Source organism: Lampris incognitus, chromosome 12, assembly GCF_029633865.1.
Source record: "Lampris incognitus isolate fLamInc1 chromosome 12, fLamInc1.hap2, whole genome shotgun sequence".
NCBI lineage: Eukaryota > Metazoa > Chordata > Actinopteri > Lampriformes > Lampridae > Lampris > Lampris incognitus.
In genome coordinates this window covers 23,720,163-23,734,821 of record NC_079222.1, presented here as the reverse complement: position 1 = coordinate 23,734,821, position 14,659 = coordinate 23,720,163, and positions in this window count along the sequence as shown.

Below are 14,659 nucleotides of genomic sequence, written 5' to 3'. Positions count from 1 at the left end.
AATTCCTTATTGCCTCAGTAAAGAAAGGCCGCCTCCTCCCCACAATGCTTCGCGATTTAACCAGAGCCCCCCTACATGGTACTGCAACCGCTGTATGCCACGTATGCTGATCCAGGGGCTTGACTTCCAGCGTTGTTTACTGGTTTACCCATGTAAACAAATTGGGCCACAATAGGAGAACATTCTCTCTAATAAACTGACTTGTTAATGTTTACCATGCTATCGTGCCGCGTTCACACGCAACCTCGGTGTGTGTGTGTGTGTGTGTGTGTGTGTGTGTGTGTGTGTGTGGATCAATTTGAGTTTTTAACCATAAAAGCGAGGACATGTTTGCAAAGTAAATGCATTGTTGGCAATGTTTTATCATTTCTTCCTCTATATCAAGTGTTACTGCGCATGCGCTGGTTGGGGTTAGGATTAGGGGTTGGGTTTGGGCTTGGGTTTGGGTTGTGGATACTATATTGTGGCGAGCTGGCGTGAAAGGAAGAGGCAAGAGGCTGGGATCTCGTTTGAACGGCAGCTCCCGTGTCCCATACACCGCACGACCTTACCCCCAAAATGGCTGCCAAACAATGGCTTTCCCCCCAGGTCACTATTAAAAACACCAGTCTTAGTCAAGGTCCTACCGTCAGTTAGTAAAATGGTCATCTACCTAGTCCGAGTCGAACCCCCACACAAACACAACAATAACCAAAATATGAACTAAACAACAATTTATTATTTTTTAAAATGTTTTTCTGATTTTTCCCTTTTTCTCCCAATTTAGTGGCCAATTGCTCCCTATTCTTTTTCAAACACCCACCCTTGTACTGTATGCGCTCGCCAACTGCACTTTCGTGACAAGGCGAATCCAGGCCGAACCACTGCTGTAAACAACAAATTTAACACGAACGTTAACAGTCCCAGAATCCCTTGTGCTCCCCCAGCGCAGAACTACCGATGGTCAGAGCAACCGCCCTCTTCAGTCACTACATAGCCCCCACCTGAGGGGTCAGTTGTCCTCGACGACCCTATCACCCAATACATAGTCCCTAAAATGTCCAGGGTGCTGTTGCTGGTGAACAGGCCGCCTGGGGCTCACATGAAGCGCAACTGGGGGAGTCTTGATGCATGCTCAATAATCCAGGTAAGAAAATCAAAGAAGGTTGAATCAGTTCATCTGGATACAAGTTGTATCCAGATGAACTGATTCAACTTTCTTTAAACAACTGGGGGAGAAGCACTGATCGGTGCATGGGGTGCCACTGTCGCCCCCAGCCCCAACAACAAGCAGAACAAGGGGGCGGTATGGGGAGAGTCTGTCCTGGTGCAGCACCACCATCCACACCCGGTACACCACCTCAGACAGCCGGCCCACGACCTCGCCGGGCCCCTGCCAGTAGCTGTGAAGCTTGGGGAGATCCCCTTCTTGCAAACGGGACAGTAAAATATTGTGAAGGGACTCTCTAGGACTGGTTGTCACATTAATTAGCTGATGTTAATTCTTGGGTGTCAGCCAGGACACAAGTCACAGAGGGTGGATCTTCAGGTCACTGTACTTTATTATTTAAGGCAAAATAGACATGGGCTACTGGATTTGATGTAGGTGTGTGTGTGTGGTTCTTAGAACATCACATTGGAGTCGGTTTGGACATCAATCAATAGCATGGCAGCAACGATGAGGTGAAGCTCTTACTGTAGCATCCCCGGCTGAATGAGGGTCTAGACTCTCAATTGATGTTGCATGAAGGTTTTATTTGCTAAACTTCCTCATGAGCCATACTCTTCACAAATACACCGTAAGAGCTTAGACCATCATTGTCCCCTTGGACAAAGACCTGCCCAAGACACCATGATCTTCTCCATGGATTGTCACCGTGTCATGGTGGGGAAGCTTGCGTGGTCCTCAGCTCCCCAGAGCAATGCTGTCTGGAGCTATGGCGGTAAGGTCAAGGGGGGGATCCCTAAAAAAGAGCAATCCAACAAGACCTCAATGGTGGAACAGGCGGAGGATGATGGCTGACTGCAGGAAGCATCACAACAACTGGTAAGGTGGATGACGGCTTCAGCAGAAATGGACTCCCAGTTGTCTTGGACTCCATGCCACTGGATACTGACCCAAATCTGTCAACGACCGTGTGGTGGCTGTCTGTACACCAGTCTCTTCATGTTAAACAAACTCAAGCACAGGCGTCCTCCATAAAGGGAATCCACCCTAACATCCTGGATTAAGTCTATGGTGATTGGCAAGTGGCAACAGGGGCAGGATTGTGAAATTTGGAAGCCGACTGAGCAGCCTTCTTTAGGATCCACTCTGCTCACCCCAACTGGGGTGACTCTAGACTCTAATACATGCATTTGTTTCATCGAGGTTTGATTACTGTAATGTTGTTTTCAGGTTTGCCACATGCTTGTACTAAAAGTGTTCAGATGGTCCAGAATGCTGCAGCTAGAAACCTAAATAAATCTAGGAAATTTGACCACATTGCACCAATTCTTGCCTCCCTTCATTGGCTCCCTATCCATGTTAGATCAGACTTCATGGTGCTTCTGCTGATTATAAACTCCTAAATGGGCTTGCCCCATCATACCTGTTTGATCTCCTTAAACTGTACCTTTCATCTCGAGCTCTTCACTCACAAAACACATGGCTCCTGTGTGACCCAAAGTTAAAAAGAAGTCAGCTGGTGGAAGAGCCTTTTCCTATTGGGCTCTATTAATGTGGAATAACCTGCTGCTGTTGAGTCCTTTAAATCCAAATTTAAAACTCAACTTTTTGCCTTAGCCTACAATTAGTTGCCTCTAGGTTGAGTGCTTCACAACCTGTACTGCATGGTGGGTCAGTTTCTGTCTCAATGAATTTACCAAGCACTGTTCTGCCGACGAGATTATAGCGATTAGATTATTGACTATTTCAAACTGTTCTCTTCTCTCACGTCTTTTCGCTCTCTCTGAATGATGTCTTCTCCTTTCTCTTCTTCTGTGTGTGTGAATGGTATTATGTGAGTCTCCCTTGTGTGCATGCACAGTCTGTCCTCCTCCCAGGTCTCCATGGTAATGGTGGTCACCACGTGGACGCTGCTTGGCATCCCCCTCATCACATTTTCTTTAATATATTTAAATATATTATAAATCCATATAATTTTGCTATCCTGTTTCAATGTTATATCCTTCTCTTACTCAGACATGTGACCAAAGTGTTTTTTGTTTTTTTGGTCTACATGGTTATACTGGTCACGTGGTTCGGGTCCTGGGCTGTTCCGGTAGCGTCTGGACACTGCTTGGCATCCTTCTCATCATATTCTTCATACATTTTACAATTCCATTATAATTCTGTTATCCTCCTTCAATTTTGTATTTTGTAAAATGTGTAAACACAACATCCATTGCACATTGTCTGTTTTGGGAGAGAGATCCCTCCTCTGTTGCTCTCCCTGAGGTTTCTTCCTATTTTTTCTCCCTGTTAAAGGTTTCTTTTTCGTTTTTTTTTTTAGTGAATTGTTCCTTATCTGATGCAAGGGTCTAAGGACCGGATGCTGTGTTGCTGTAAAGCCCCCTGAGGCAAATTTGTAATTTGTGATATTGGGCTATATAAATAAAATTGACTTGACTTAACTTTGAGGATGGAGCAGTGTCATCCTCGTCTTTTTCACCCCCAGACACTGCCAGACCTCACTGAAGACCTGGGACTCAAAGTTCCGCCCCTGGTCGCTGTGTAGCTCGGCAGGAACTCAGAAGCAGGTGAACATCTCCTCCACCAGCCTCTCCGCTGTCATGGTGGCGCTCTGATCCAGCACCGCATATGCCTCTGGCCATTTTGTGAAGTAGTCCATAGCCACGATGACATAGTGATTGCCGGATCTGTGATGGGGAAAGGCCCAAGGATGTCCACCCCTACTCGTTCCATTGGGACCCCCACCAAGTACTACTGCAGTGAGGCGTGGGAGCACTGGGTTGGTGCCTTCTGGGCAGTGCAGCAGTCGCAGCAGTGCACATGCAGCTTCAATTCTCATCCACAGCCAGGCCAGTAGAACCGGCCCCAGAGGCGGTGGAGGGTCTTGGCGTTCCCGTAGTGCCCCAACCCCACCAAGCCATGGACCATCTTGAGAACCTGGGGACGGAGCACATGGGCCACCAATAGCATAAAGAGGTCGCTCCCTCATCTGGGAGCTTGCCACCTCTGGTACGCCAACCCATCATGGAGCTCGAAGTTGCTCCATTGAGAGTGGTAGGCCTTTAGCTCGGGCCCCAGCGCCAACACCTCTGTCCATTCAGGGCACCGCCCCATTTCCAGCCAGCCCCTCACTAATTATACGGTCACGTCTGCCTCCTGCTGTTGCCTCAGTTGCTGCATGGTCAACAGGAACCACTTCTCCTCATTGTTGATGGTCTGGATGGTCGCCATCATCGGCATCATATGGCCCTGCTCCTCTTGCCGCTGGCAGTAGCGGCACTCCAATGGTGCACAGGGGTGCTGGGAGGGCACGTCGGTGTTGCCATGATGTCGCGCTGCCTGATGCTGGATTTCAAAGTCATATTGTCGAAGTGCCTCCAGCCAACTGGCTCTCAGGGTGCTTAAAGTTCAGGAGCCAGGTAAGTGAGGTGTGGTCAGTGTGGATGAGGAAGTGGCTGCCATGCAAATGTGGCTGGAAGTGTTGTACTTCCAGAACCGCTGCCAGTGGCTCATGTCGGGTGGCGCAATAGTTCTTTTCCGCCTGACTCAGGGCATGACTGAAGTAGGCCACGGCATGCTCCCCATCTACTCCCTGCTGGGAGAGTACAGCTCTGATCCTCACATTGCAGGTATCAGTGTCCACGATGAAGGATTGTTGGGCATTGGGGTAGGCCAAGACTGGGGCTTCGGTGAGAGCCACCTTGAGTTGGATGAAGACTGCAGTATAGGCATCGTCCCAGTCAAATGGCTGGCCCTTGTCGGTCAAACAATGGAGTGAACTGGCGATGGTGGTCTCAGAGGAAACAGCAGTAGTATGACACCAGGCCCAGGAAACTTCACAGCTCGCTAATGTTAGCAGGGGTTGGCCAGTCTTGGACGGCAGCCACCTTAGCTGGATCGGTGGCTACGCCATGCTCACTGACCACATTGCCAAGATACTCCATCTCCGTCGTTAGCAGGTGACACAATGAATGGTGACGAGGACCCAATGCAGGTTGGACAGAGCTCCATTGAAGCTGCCGGCATGCACCAGCAGGTAGCCAAGACACACGATGCAATGGCTCTGGGGCATGTCCATCAGCACCCTCTCCATCAGCCATTTGAATGCAGCCGGTGCACCAGAGAGCTCAAACGGCATGACGCAGAACCACCACAGACACTGCCTGATGGCGAAGGCAGTCCTCGGTCTTGCATCAAGGGCCAGCTCCACCTTCTAGTAGCCGCTACACAGGCCAAGAAGCTGAACTAGCTGGACCCCACAATGTGGTCGAGGAAGTCATTGATTCGAGGGAGTGGGGAAGAGTCCTTTTTTGTAATGGCATTAAGGAGTCGATAGTCACAGAACCGCTAGCCGCCATCCCTTTTCCTCAACAAGATGGCCGGAGCTGCCCACGGACTGTCGGAAGGCTCAATCACCCCGGCAGCAGCCATCTCGTAGATTTTTATCTTCCGCCACCTGTCGCTTAGTGAGGGCCAGCCGATGGCACCGCAGATGGATGGGCTGGGCCGGGCTGGTCTTGATGGCACGCTGGACCAGCCCAGTCTACCTGCAGTCTTCGTCTCTACCAGCGAAGATGTCCATGTAGTCATCGAGGATGCATTTTCACTGGTGGCGCTGCTGTGGGTCAAGGTCATTACTGCCGCACTGCCATAAGTCACGAATGGCCTCAGTCGTCTCAGCGGAGGGTAGGATGCAAAATAAGTCATTGCACGTTGGCTGACTCTAGATTAACACGTGGCAAAATTGAAATGAAATGAAATTACTCTCCCGATGATTGGTTTGCCAAGTGATCGTTCCAAAATGTGTAGCTGGCACAATATAGATAACTGATGGAATTTCTTTTCTGGCAAGTATTAAAAGTTAAAGGGCATAAGGTAAATCCACACATGTTTAACACTAGAAACAGGCCCCAGTAGCTAGCTAGGACCAATGCTAGTGGTTCCATTAGGCCAGGGCCTAATGCTAGCAGGACCTAATGGGGACTTCGCCAACTCATTTAACTTAATTATTGAAGTCCGCTAACACTTAGCAACATTCTTGTCGATCGAATAACAAACGTCGACAGTATTTGGGAAAAAGCACGTGCGCGGTGTCTTATAAAATCTTCGTTTACTTACCATATTTAAAATCATTAACACATTTTCTAGCTAACCGTTGCATAGAGTTGCTGCTCTTTGCTCGACATATGAAAACACACATTCCCTGACATTTTCAAATACAAGGTGTAAGCTGCGGTGCCACATTTACCAATGGAATAATAATAATAATAATAAAAAGACTACTACTACTACCACCACTTTCAGCTGCTCCTGTTAGGGGTCACAGCAGCGGATCATCCATTTCCATCTCTTCCTGCCCTTTGCATCTTCCTCTGTCATGCCAGCCACATGCATGTCTTCCCTCACCACATCCATACATCTCCTCTTTGGCCTTCCTCTTTTCCTCTTCCCTGGCAGCTCCATATTCAGCATCCTTCTCCCAATATACCCAGCATCTCTCCTCCACACATGCCCAAGCCATCTCAATCTCGCCTCTCTTGCTTTGTCTCCAAATCATCCAGCCTGAGCTGTCTCTCTAATATACTCGTATACTCATAATTCTGTCTGTCTTTGTCACGCCGAACAAAAATCATAGCATCTTCAACTCTGCCACCTCCAGCTCCGCCTCCTATCTTTTTTTCAGTGCCACTGTCTCCAAACTATATAACATAGCTAGTTTCACTACCATCTTGTAAACCTTCCCTTTAGCTCTTGCTGATAACTATTGTGTTTAGAAATCACATCAGGACACAGCGCTGTCGGTCGACACAACCTCTGCGTTGCATTGTTTATTTTGACTGACACAGCGTCACAGGCAGACCCGATCAAACAACCCAGAGCCCGCAGGCATCACCAATCGATCCCAGCACAATAGAACAGCGCCAAATCAAATGCAGCACTGTCGATGTGTGCAGACATAACATTTCCCCGCCCCCCTGGCAGAATTTACAATAACAGAACTACTGGGCATCACACATCAATCAAGGCGCAATAGAACAATGCCAACATTACTAAATGCAGCATTGGTGATTCAGTGTGCAAACATAACACCCCCCCCCCCCCACCCGGCAGGATTTCAAACATGAAAGGTTGACACAAAGCCCTCTAGGTGGCCAGGGCGTAAACGTGTGCGAACAGGACACGAGGTGGCCTGAGGCTGGGCAGGCCGAGGTGGGGAGGGGGAAGGCAGGGGAAGCTGAGGCCCAGGAATGTCTGGGGCCCGTGTAGGAGCTGCATGAAGCCCCGTGGCATCTTGCCATGCTGAGGGAATGGCTAAGGTTGTGACACCAGCTGTGTGTGGCGGAGCTGACACCTTCCGTAGATGACTGGAGTGCCACCGAGTGCCATCACTGAGGAGGTAGGTGGCTGGGCCCAGCTGACGGGTGACTTGGAGAGAAGAGGACCAGTATGAAGCCATTTTATTGTCCCTGTGGGGCCTGCGGACCCTGACCCAGTCTGACGCATTGATGTCTGGCACCCTGGTTCGTTTCGACTGGTCAAACCGTTGCTTCATCCGCATCTGCTGATGAGTGACTGAGGCTCTGACCCCAGAGGGAGGTGCCTGGGGTGTGGAGGGGCGGAGCCTATCAAGGGGCATGTACAGTTCCCGGCCCAGCATGAGAGAGGCTGGGGAGACGCCTGTGGTCGAGTGCTGTGTGGCCCGATAGTGCAGCAGAGTGTGACGGATGGCCTGCGTGAAAGAGCACCCTTGGGCCATGTGTGCTCTGAGGCTGTTCTTCAGTGACTGGTGAAAACGTTCAATGCCGCCATTGGTCTGGGGGTGGTAATCCGCAGTGCGTATATGACGGATGCCCTTGTTTTTGAGATAAGCAGTGAACTCAGTAGAGACCAGCTGAGGACCGTTGTCAGTGGTGACGGTCTTTGGGAGGCCCCAGTGAGAGAAGAGAGAGTCCAGGAAGTCGATGATGACCTGTGAGGTCACAATACCGGAAGTGGTGAGTTCAGGCCATTTTGAGTGTAGATCGTAGGCAACCACCATGAAGCGTTGGTGGTGGGGAACTCCATGGATCTCACCACAGATGTCCAACTGCAGGTGTTCCCAGGGCTGAAAGGGCCAGGCGAGAGGTTGCAGGGTTGGGGGAGCCTGGTGGCCAGTCTTGCCACTCACAAGGCAGGCAGAACAGTCCTTCATCAGAGCCTCAATATCTCTGTCTATCCCCGGCCACCACACCAGGTCTCGGCAATGCTGTTTCAGTTTCACAATACCCAGGTGGCCTTCATGCGCCATATTGAAAACACGCGCACAGAGAGCACCTGGGACCACTGTGCAAAACCCATGTGCCACGCAGGTGTCGTTCCAGCAGGAGGGCTCCTGTCTGACTCGGGAGAACGCAGCCAGCTCTCCCGGGACCTTGTGAGGCCAGCTGCTCTGGATGTAGGTGCGGAGCTGGGAGAGGACAGGGTCCTGTTCAGAGGCTGCCCTCAGCTCCTGCAGAGAGACATTGGCCTGGAGGGATGTGTGTAGCATTTGGACAATGTCCTTTTCCACACAGTCAGTGTCCGTCTGTGGAGCTGGAGTGGAGACAGAGCGAGAGAGCAGGTCGGCGACAACATTGTCTCTGCCTGGGGTGAACTGCAGCCTGAAGTTGTACTGGCGGAGGCGGTCAGATCAGCAGTGCAGCCTCAGGGGTTTGTGGCCTGTCCCAGATGTGGACAGCAGCGCTGTCAGGGCCTGGTGATCTGTCCTGAGGGTGAAGGAGCAGCCATAGAGGTAGAGGTGCCACCTTTCACAAGCCCAGATGCAGGCTAATGCCTCACGCTCACCCATGGAGTACTGCTGCTCAGACAGGTTGAGGGCACGGGAGGCGAAGGCGATGGGCTTCTCCACACCGTTCTGGGTTTGATACTGCACAGCCCCTATCGCTGTGGCTGACGCATCACAGGTCACGAAGGTGAAGCTGGAGACGTTGAAGTTAGCCAACACTGGTGGTGAAGTCAGTTGAGTCTTGAGATCATGCACAACGTCACTGCATGCCTTTGCCCACACCCATGGCTCGTCCTTACGCAGCAGCTGGCGCAGGGGGGCTGTGGTCGCAGAGTACTGGGGAAGAAACCTCAGGTCAGCCTGTCATACCCAGGAAGGAGGCGACCTGGGCAGCCAAGCTGGGCTCAGGGATGGCCTGAATGGCGTCCACATTGGATTGTAGTGGAGTTACACTGCTCTCTGACAGCCGGAACCCCACGAACTCGATGACTGGCACAGAGAGGACACATTTCTCAGCATTGAGAGTTAGCTTGTGCTTGGACAGGGTTGTGAAGACCATGTTGAGGCACTTGTCGTGGATTTCACTGGTGGGCCCTTGTACCACTATATCGTCCAGATAAATGGCCACGCCCGGTATGCCAGCAAGCACAGAGACCATGACTTTCTGGAAGCAGCTAGGGACGGAGCTGAGACCGAAAGGCCTCCTGGTGTAGCGAAACACTCCTGCATTTGTCACAAAGGCTGTGAGGTTTCGGCTGCTGGGGTGGAGGGGCACCTGTAAGTACTTCTGTCTGAGGTCGAGCTTGGAGAACACCCCAGAGCCATAGAACTGAGCAGTGAGTTCTTCTGAGGTGGGCAGTGGATACTTATCAGGGACCACTGCCTTATTTACTGCATGTAGATCGACGCAGAAACGCAGGCCCCCCGACTTCTTCTTAGCCACCACGAGGTTTGAGACCCAGGGTGACGCGTCCACCGGTTCAATGATGCCAGCTTCCAGCAGTTGTTGCAGCTCGGCGGAGACCCCATCATGGAGAGCCAGCGGGATGCGGCACAGTGGTTGGATGACAGGTTTCACAGCAGGGTTGAGGAGAGGTTGATGGGCGAAGGCGGAGACGCAGCCCAGCCCCACACACAGTAATGGCCAATTCTGCTGCCAAGGTGTGGCAACAGTCAGGATTGCTGCCCCCCTTGTGTCTAAGAGGGAGAACCCCAGAGCGGGGAACAGGTCCAGACCCATCAGGTTGGCCCCACGGCGTGCCACATGAAAAACTGCATTGGGCACCAGCTTGGTTCCATAGCGGACAGTCACTTGGAGAGAGCCAACCAGATTGATTTTGGAGTCACCATACCCACAGAGGACAGTTGAGATCGACAGCCGTTGGCAAAGTGATTTTGCTTACCGCAGCAACGGCATGTCTGGCCACAGGCACGACAGTTCTGAGCCCTTGAAGCATGAGACCGAGATCCACAGTTACCACAGGACTGTTGAGGGCGGGGCCGAGAACGCTGTCGTTGCAGTTGCAGGACGTCCTCAGTGGAGTCGGCGCCCACCTCGCTCTGGCTGGGTTGCGTCCCGGGGGGCAGCCGTGATTAGAGGGATAAGTCGTTGGCAGCTTGACTGGAGGTGGCCACTTGCTGTGTATTTAGCATAGCAGCACACTCAGCTGCTCCCTCAACTTGCAGTGCGATGGCAATTGCTCTGGACAGCAGCAGATCGTCTTTTTCCAGCAGGAGAGTCTCGCGCACCTTTGCGTTGTTGGTGTGTTCAATTAGCTGGTCGCGAACCAACTCGTCCTGAAGCGCGCCAAACTTGCATGAGCTAGCTAGCCCTCGCAAATTATCTACGTACTGCTGCACAGAATCACCAGGCAGTTGGTGTCGCTGACGGAATATACTAAATCGCCAAAGGAGGGCACTCTGTGGAGCAGCGAAATTGGTGTTCAGAAGTCCCACAGCTTCGTCAAAGTTTGTGACGTTCCCCAGAGTCCCGAGCACACGGTGACCCTCTGCTCCCAAGCAGTGTAGCAACAGAGCCGTCTTCCTAGCCTGGCTCACGTCGTCGAGCCCTGAGGCTATGATGTAATTTTCAAAGCTATGGAGCCAGCGAGTCCATGGTACCGGAGGCTCGCCAGGTAATGCCAGGAAGGGGGCAGGTGGTGGGAGAGAGATATCAGCCATCCTCGTCGCCAGTATTGTGTTTAGAAATCACGTCAGGACACAGCGCTGTCGCTCGACACAACCTCTGCGTTGCATTGTTTATTTTGACTGACACAGCGTCACAGGCAGACCCGATCAAACAACCCAGAGCCCGCAGGCATCACCAATCAATCCCAGCACAATAGAACAGCACCAAATCAAATGCAGCACTGTCGATGTGTGCAGACATAACAGTAACCTTCTGTCGCAAATCACTCCTGATATTCATCTCCACCCACTCCACCCTGCCTGCACTCTCTTCTTCACCTCTCCTCCACTTTGCCTATTACTTTGAACAGTTGACCCCAAGTATTTAAACTCATACACCTTCGTCACTACTACTCCTTGCATCGTCACCATTCCACTGTTCTCCCTATCGTTTAGGGACATGTATTTTGACTGGCTTCTACTGACTTTCATTCCTCTTCTCTCCAGTGCATACCTCCGCCTCTCCATGTTCTCCTCAACATACTCCCTACTCTCACTACAGATCACGATGTTATTCACGAACGTCATAGTCCACGGAGACTCCTGCCTGATCTCGTCTGTCAACTTGTCTATCACCATTGCAAACAAGAAAGGTCTCAGAGCCGGTCCCTCATATAATCCCACCTCCACCTGGAACCCATCCATCACTCTCACACTGCCCTCATACTTAATCCTGAACCAGTCTTACATATTTCTCTGCCAAACCCAACTTCCTCATACTTCCCCCTGTGCAAGTTGCACCTAGCAGCCTGGAGTACAGGTATATCGGATCTGCAGGCCCACTGGTGTGATTCAAGTTGCAAGCTGAGAGCAGCACAGGGGGGGCTTAAAAGAGGGGGTTAAAGGTGTTGAGGAGTGAGGTTAAGCAGTGTTAAATATAATTTGTATTGGTAAAAGGATAGGGTAAAAGTGCAGCCAAGTATTACACAGGATATGCATACTACAAGTTTCAATAATAAAGCCAACTGGAGTCCCGCACCATGGGCGACAACGTTAACTAGTCGACTAAAACTTCTGAGTCGTTAGCCAAGGGCTAACGTGTCTCCTTATTCGTGTACGTTACATTATTTATACTGAACAAAAGTGATTTGACCTAAAAAGTGATTGTTAATTTATGGAAGAAAAAAAATGTTTGGGGTTGTGCTGTGTTCGTGTGGGTTAAGTTTTTATTTTTTATAAACTGGATCAGTGGAATATATAAAATAACAAATATGTTCAGCTGATGTAATTATTGCTTTGCAGTTCTTTATTTATTTATTTTTCTTCTGCCCATTTTTTGACTCTTTGTAGCTCCTTCATACTTTTAACTACTGAAACCATTCAACTATCAAAATGTTCAACTCATTAAGGACATTAGTGCTCCCCTTTCAGATTTTTCATACCTTTTGAACTTTTTGAAATATTCAACTTTTTTCAGCCATTTTTGAATGGGAGTCAATAGGGGACTTTTGCAACATTTCCACCTCTTTTACTCCTTCATACTTTTAGCCACTGAAACCATTCAGGTATCACAATGTTCTTTAAGCCCATTAAGGCTCACATTTCGGTTTTTTGAAATCTTTTATACTTTTAGACATATTAAGCTTTTTCTACTTTTTCAAAACAATGGAAGTCTATGGGGAAATGTTGAAACCCTCATCACCTTTGAACTGTATCTCCTCCTTCATTTTTTGAGCTAGAACCCCAATTTAAAGCTTAAACAGTTCAGGACATTCCTCTCTTTCAGAATCCTATTCAGATTTTACAAATATTTTATAGTTTTTGAACAATTCAGCTCTAAACTTTAGCAATTCTGCCATACACTTTGCCTGTTAGAATGTTCAGTCCTATTGTGACATCACATATCAATTTGAAACTCAACTGCCAGCCTAATTACTGTCAACTCTCAGCACCTGGTAGATTTGATCAGCTTCTGCCACTTCTTAACTGCTCTTCCTCCCTCTTCAACCTTCCTGCCTTCCTTCCTACCTACCTACCTTCCTTCCTACAACCTTCCTACCTTGCTTCCTACCATCTTTCCTACCTTCCTACAACCTTACTACCTTCCTTCCTACAACCTTCTTACCTTCCTTCCTACCTTTCTTCCCACAACCTTCCTGCCTTCCTACCTTCCTACAACCTTCCTACCATCCTTTCTACAGCCTTCTTACCTTCCTACCTTGCTTCCTACCTTCCTTCCTACAACCTTCCTACCTTCCTTCCTACAACCTTCCTACCCTCCTTCCTACCCTTCCTCTTCATCACTACTCTTCATCTTCATCACTACCCTTCCTCTTCATCACTATTCGTCTTCATCCCTACCGCTCCTCTCATTCAACCCCTCCTCTCATTCTACCCCTCCTCCTCTCATTCTACCATTCCTCTTCTCATTCTACCCCTCCTTTAATTCTACCCCTCCTCTCATTCTACCCCTCCTCCTCTCATTCTACCATTCCTCCTCTCATTCTACCCCTCCTTTAATTCTACCCCTCCTCCTCTCATTCTACCCCTCCTCCTCTACCCCTCCTCTCATTCTACCCCTCCTCCTCTCATTCTACCTCTCCTCTCATTCTACCCCTCCTCTCATAACAAACAAAGACCATTTCTTCTGATGTACTGTAGCTCTTTTTTCGTTTTTTAGAAGAGCAATGTTCAGGTCAGGTTTTGCAGTTCAATGACCTAGGCCTACTTGGGGACTCTTTTACCAGCGGGGGTCACACATTTCAGACTATTCAAACCTTTTCCATACATAAACCATTGCTGCAAATGGTTGCAAGTTTTGTTACAGCCTTGTTGTGTGTGTTTGTAATGGGACTGGGAGCACTTTGAAATCTTTGCACCACTTCCACTTTTTCATACTTTAAACTACAGAAACCATTCAACAATCAAACTATTTATGTATTTAGCACATTATGGCAATTTTTTCAGTTTTTTATACCTTTAAAACTTTTAAAATATTCAGCGATTTCACATTTCAGTTTCCAGGTATTTCAGGTGGGCTAGTTACTTCCTGACTTTTCCTATTTATCCATTTTCAGCAATGCTTTCGCGATTTCTTTCAGCAGCTCAGCATTCACACGCTTTTTCTGTGGAAAAGCATTTTTCTCGTTTTCATTACTTCTAGCCTAGGCTGTACAATACATGAAGTGCACGGCTTTACTTTAGACAAAGTAGTGGTGTCATTAGAAAAAACATTCCCGGGGCGTCCGGGTAGCGCAGCGGTCTATCCCGATGCCTGCCAACACGGGGCTCGCAGGTTCGAATCCCCGCGTTACCTCCGGCTTGGTCGGGCGTTCCCACAAACACAACTGGCCGTGTCTGCGGATGGGAAGCCGGATGTAGGTATGTGTCCTGGTCGCTGCACTAGCGCCTCCTCTGGTCGGTCGGGAGTTTTTTCGAAGGTCTGTTTTCACAACATTCACGGCGTAGATGTACACATAACAGACCTAAAACATGACCACGGGGTATTGGACGCTGACATCATTTGTATTACAGAAACGTTGTTGCAGCACAATGCACCACGTAATAATACTTCAACGCCAGGATGGACATTTTATTATAAAACCAGGTCTCAA